General features: G+C 43.4%; 2 non-coding genes across 2 annotated transcripts; one reads left to right on the forward strand and one right to left on the reverse strand.

The window, feature by feature from the left end:
* Positions 1-247: 247 nt before the first annotated feature.
* Positions 248-321, forward strand: trnai-aau (transfer RNA isoleucine (anticodon AAU)). Its single transcript has one exon. It is a non-coding gene; the product is annotated as a tRNA-Ile (tRNA).
* Positions 322-5,382: 5,061 nt separating this feature from the next.
* Positions 5,383-5,455, reverse strand: trnam-cau (transfer RNA methionine (anticodon CAU)). The gene has a single exon. It is a non-coding gene; the product is annotated as a tRNA-Met (tRNA).
* Between the last annotated feature and the right edge of the window lie 768 nt (positions 5,456-6,223).

Below are 6,223 nucleotides of genomic sequence, written 5' to 3' on the forward strand. Positions count from 1 at the left end.
GACCACCAAAAGCACTTGGTAATTGATGGTCTTCAATAATGCTTCTCCTTTAGGTACATTTTAAATCAGCTGAAAAATGCTGTGAAATGGGGGGGCACTTCAGGCCAGTGTAGGATTTGGGTTACAAGAACCATGAAACTGCACGAGAAAGCCCGTACACTGAATTACACGGCTTTCTATTCAAAGGAGGGCAAAATAAATTCCCTGAGTTCGATTTTTTGCAGCACAGAGAGAACTGCTGTCATGAGGCCGGTTAGCTCAGTTGGTTAGAGCGTGGTGCTAATAACGCCAAGGTCGTGGGTTCGAGCCCCGTATGGGTCAGGTTCTTTTCTCCTCTCTTACCAAAGCTGTTAGGTTCCTTTCCGTGGTGAGATGGGTTGTCATGCAACGCTGCCACATAGTGCCGACAGACAAGAGTGTTGCGGGAGAAGAGAAAAGTGTTTGAAGATTTAAGAGTGTCTTAGGTGGAGCCAAAATCAAGTGTCACAAATGCAAGTGGCAGGATTTCCAATGTTTCATATGGTAAAAATAAGCAGAAGTTATCTGCCGGTCATGGCACAGTCTGCCATGCTTTTGTCAGATACTGTAAAGTGGTGTCGAACTGGAGCCTCACCATTTGCATATTTGAGCAATCCCGCACTGAGCGTAAAAAGATGAGTCAAAGTAACGTCTAATCGGATTCGTTTCCTTAGAGCTGGTTCAGAGTTTGCTCAAGAGTTTACACAGTGGGCATTGATTCGTCGAATATACGTATATTCACGGCGAAAATACGGCTATACGTATATATACGTCGCCTCGACGTATAATCAACGTCGAATTGCAACCGTAAAATCGACGACATTAATAAACGCATATATAACGTCGAAAACACATCTAACACAGTGCCTGAGGCTTTTTACTGTACGTATCGTGTGTGCCGCAACTAGGAGTATACGGCTCTCTGCACAGTGTACGAAGTAAATTATTTTCGCAGTAATTAATTTACACGTGTATAATAAATATAGTAAATATAATAAATTAATTACTGCGAAAATAATTTTCTTCGTAAATCCTGCAATCCAGATGATTGGGGCATTGGTGCATGGCTACAGTCTGTGCTAGGAACATGGAGAGGGTCTCTGGTTCAATACATATTTGTGGGTCTGGTATTATTCGTTATGATCATATCGTTAATATCCTGTTTGAAAAACATGTGGACTAAAGCTGCTGCTTCTGTGCTAATTGTACGCCCTGAAGGGATCATGAAGGTCAAAAAATGATTTCATGGGAAAGGTTCTCTTATCTAGTGGCAGAACCTGATGGGTAGAACAATATAGTTTTAAGGGGGGTTACCCTTGGGAGTGATTCCCCTAGATGCAAATGATTATTGTGGTTTGTTTGTTCATAATAAGATGTTTTGCAGGAACGGAACAAAGAGAAATTTTACAACTTCAGCTAGAATTGTTCTGCAAAACGTCACAGCTGAGGCAGGGGAACAATGTGTAGATTTTTCTAAGAGTTATTACCCAGTTGTTGACCAATCTGTTGACCAAAGTTGACCAAAAAAGCCTAAGATTATGCTGGGCTCCAGCCCACAGGGATTTACCTGTGCTGTAAGAACTAATGAGTGAATAAGGAGACTGGATTCTGGTGAAAGACTTCAGGAAAAAGAAATGGTGTTCACTCAGGTGGAGGGGGCTGTACCAGGTGCTGCTGACCACTGCCACTGCTGTGAAGGTCACAGAAATGGTGCCCTGGATTCATGCTTCCCACTGTAAAAAGGTCACAAACGAACTGAGCAAAGCGCAGGAGTGATGTCTCCACAAGGACAGATGGGGATAACCTGCTTGGGACTGATGTGCACAGCCTTTTTCCTTTTTATGTAGAAGCCTGTCACCACCCCAAAAGAGGAAGAATCTAAACACGAAGCCTCTTTGTATACAAACTGGCTGAATGAAACTGATAATGAGGGGGACATGAGTAATTTGTGGTATAAATTTATAAATCATACTGTAAAGTTAAAGAAATTTAATGCATCTTGTTATATATGTGCTTTAATGCCTCATTCTACAGCCTCACCCATGCGACTTTTTATGAAATGTACTCTTTTATTAATATCACGTTAGAAGGCTTAGACGCTATCAAACAAGAATTAAGGGGAGTTAGATTAATGGCACTTCAGAACAGGTTCGTGCTGGACCTTCAAAATGCAGCATCTGGAGGAGTCTATGCTTTAGTAGGAGACTCCTGTTGTACATATATTCCAGCTAATGACGATGATTATGGAAATCTTACGCTCGCTATTCAGCATTTGAAAGAACTAAAAGACAAGGTGAATAAAGAGAGAGGCATAAAAGATACACCGGCTTTTCTCTCCTGGTTAGAATCACAGTTTGGGCCAGGGGGAATGTTTTTCTTTTAAGTTACTAACACCGATTATAGGGGCTGTGATACTTGTCTTCCTGTTTTTATGTTGCTGTATGACATGTATTATTCCAATGCTTCGAAATATGGAAATATGGTACCTAGGGGGATAAACTGTTCATCCTTCCAGTCTGGAGAATTGGCAGCTGTCTGACGTCAGTAAGTGATCCTTAAAAAATTAATAGTTCCATGACAGTGTGCATCACCAGAAAATCAATTTCAATGCATTAAAACTCTTGTTATCCTTCTGATCATTGAAGTGTCATTGCCCCAGCACTGTATACTCTTACTTTTGACGCCTGTCTGAAGTTGGATCCATTTCTAAGAATGGTGACTCACATATCCTCATGCTCAACTTTGGCTCAACCACACAAACTATGAAGTTAATCATCTGCTTTTGCTCCAAGATTTGTGTTACTAGGCTCTCTCCTGGGGATCCTCGTGTTCAAACATTGCCCTTATTGTGGATGATCCATGACAGAATTCAGGGAATTCAGAATTCTGATACCTCAGCTCAGATTCTGACTGGGCAGACTGTCATTGCCTGGTGTGAATGTGTGCATATCTGTTTTTGTGCATGTTCTGTGGCCTGTTGTACAGTACATCACAAATGAAAGGGAAATGGAAAACTAAAATAAGACTCAAGTGTTTTATCTTTCATTAACAGTGTTTCATTAGTATCTGTGCTAGATCCTGTCATCCACTGCTTACCACGACAGGCTCTAACTCAGGATAGCAGCTAATACATTTAACAATCTCACTGCACAATGTTGTATATTCAAGGGCTGATCTTCTGTACTTTTTCTTTCACTTTTCATTTCCTAGAAACTCAGTCCTGCCAGGAATAATCTGAGAACAAAATCAATCTGAGTGAAAATCTAAGCAGAGGAAGATTGTTTTACAGAGTCAACAAGGTCTAATTCAAGGTCATCAGCACTAACAACATTCTCTCTGGAGACAGGCGATAAGAAAATTGAAAGTGTGTATTGTTACACAACAGCAGAGACTATGAGTTATGCTATCATGAGAGTGGTGATGGATTTTTTTCATTGCTTAGTTTTGCAGGTTCTGTACATTTGAACATTCAAAGTGACTAAAGTAAAGGAGTTTTCCCTTTTTACCACATAATTCCCAAAGATCAACACTAATAGAAAGCCTAATTCCAGCCAAGATTCAATTACTGTCTCTCAGGCATCCCAGCAGTGGATTTCATGACTTCAGACAGCCATCTTTATCAGTGGAGAACTCAATGCTCTGAGGTTTACTGGCAGAGTCTCACACTGGGTAATATGTTGGTAAATAATGTCCTATGGAATTCTACTATTGATAAATTCTACTATGGAACTGCGATGTGTCCTGAAAAAATCTTCTATGATAGTGGTACAGTCCATCACACCCCACCTACAGCCTTTAAAAGAGAAAAAAATATTCTGATATTATGGTGGAAAAAGAGCCCTGGAATCTTTGTAGAAGGACAAAAGACGGAAAGAACGGGCAGTGTAACCATGGCGAAGAGAAGGGAAATATTGGAGAGAGCTTTTTTCATACACTTTTTATCATTGTTTTTCCAGCCCAACAATGATCAACAAATATGGGCAGGCGTCCTGTGCCAAATCCAATCTACCTTTCTTCCAAGCATACAGGAATGTCAGTGAATTAAATATTGACATATGAAAATACCCAAAAATATGCAATCACACATATGCAGTTTGAGCAAACATAAGACAATACCCAAGTACCACAAACTACCAGGCATCATTAGCAGTTCAGGTGGGGAGCTGTGTCAGCATGCGTAGGCTGCAAAGGAACAAGTAATAGGTCTATTCCATGCTTAAAAGAGAAGAAAGAAAACACAACATTTCAGCCGTGGAGCCCTCACACCTGAAGAAGGCTCCACGGCCGAAACGTTGTGTTTTCTTTCTTCTCTTTTCATCTAGTGTCATTAGCCAGTTCCTGTCAAAATAAAATAGAAATGGATCACATTCTAGAGAGAGTTTGAAATACCAAGGTACAATTTAAACCATATTTCTTCCACTACAACCACAATATTTTGGAGAGATCGCTGAGCCTAACTGTTCTGGCATGCCCGTTAGCCTCCGTCCTGCTTCAGCAATGAATGCAACGGGGCACATTCTGAGGGAGATGCGGTCAATCAGGTTGCAGGAAAACCACGCTATGCTTTTTTTTGAGATCCTGAAAAGGACAGAGGGGCCATGTATATGTGTGCAGCTGGATATGTAATTGCAGGTGGCGTAGCAAATTCTGCTGAAGCCCCACTGCCTGGTGTGGACGGTAGCTGTGCATGTTGCAGCAGAATTGTGCATGTGAGATCAAGGGGGCATGTCATGTGTTTGAGCACTTCACTCCCTTCCGGAAGCACGTGATTCCCTGAGTCCAAAAAATTTGTAAGTTCTTTGGATGACCTGTGGACCGATCTTTCACGATGAAGAATTCCTTAAGAAGAATAGATCTCGGCCCACCATCCCAATGCCTCCATCTCAAAACAGCAACCTCCCACTGCCCTTAGTCTGCAAGGCAGTCCTTTCAAGTGCGATGATGACGCCGGGACCTTCGTTGCCTATTGTACGAGCTGAACTTTTGTGCTCATCAATTCAACGCTCTTTCCATCAACTCATCTTCTCTTTTGACGCTTCGTGTTTTGTGCTCCTTTGACTATCGGCATATCGGGTGACTGCAAACACTGAAGTTCTTGCTTACGGAGTGTGGAATAGTGTTTTCAAGTGATCGCTGTTCTGTCATGTTGACGCCGAGTGAATCTTTCTTTGGCAACATGGGCAGGCTGACAGCAGCGCGAGCGAAAGTAATGGCAAATTTCTTGACTTATTTCTGAATGTGAATGTTCTTTAGAAAAGGGATGCGGCGTTGCTTCTCCCCCGTGTAAAGGTCACGCATTCCAGACGTGGTTATGAGCGAACAGTTGCCGCAAGTGTTTGAAAAGAGCAAGAGAGGAAGCAGCCCTGCCCCGTGTGAGGATCAAACTCAGGACCTTCAGATGATGAGACTGACGCGCTACCAACCACGCCAACGAGGCCAGCTGCAGTACACAGCCGGAAAGTTTGCCTCATGGATTTCAGTCGCCCGTTCCCTAATCTTTAGACGCCCTCTGCTGGATGTTGCATTTGCCTTTTGAGCTCACCGATACTTTTTTGGTCTGTTTCTGTTGCGAGTCTGTTTTTCAGATCTCACCTAGCACAAGTCTCTCTGGCTGAAGTGGCCTCTCTGCTTCAGCATCGTGCCCTCACTCAGCCATTAAAAACGTCACTCGGACTTCTGACATGCTGACATGAAATGTCAAGAGAGAGTGGCGGAGACGCTTAAGGCAGAGAGAAGATGAAGAGGGGGCGTGGCTGCGAAATGATTGACAGCTGCATGACGCTCTCCATGCAAGGCGTGACCACAGGCTAAAGGACACCTTTCGGCACATCAAGCTCTAAGCACACACCTGGAGGACGTGGGAAATGATCCCGCTACCTCTCGCATGCAAAGCGAGCGCTGTACCATGCAAGCTAACCCCCCTCCCTGGGGCTCATGCCTCGGTGTCGCCTAGTGCCGCTTGTTCCCCTCTTACCGGGTGCAGTTCACTGCCCTTCGTCTGCAAGGCAGTCGTGTAATTGCGGCTTTCTTGACTTATTGATGAAGGTCTGACTGGACGAGCGAATGACGCCTCTCCCCCGTCCTCAAGCTGGCTGACAGAATAAAATGGAAAGTGCTGCCGTGGCTCATTGGTTTAGGGGTATGATTCTCGCTTAGGGTGTGGGAGGTCCTGGGTTCAACTCGTGGATGAGCCCTTGTGTGTTCT

The sequence above is a fragment of the Lepisosteus platostomus genome, unplaced genomic scaffold, assembly GCF_059453375.1.
Source record: "Lepisosteus platostomus isolate fLepPlt1 unplaced genomic scaffold, fLepPlt1.hap1 Scaffold_104_H1, whole genome shotgun sequence".
Taxonomy (NCBI): domain Eukaryota; kingdom Metazoa; phylum Chordata; class Actinopteri; order Semionotiformes; family Lepisosteidae; genus Lepisosteus; species Lepisosteus platostomus.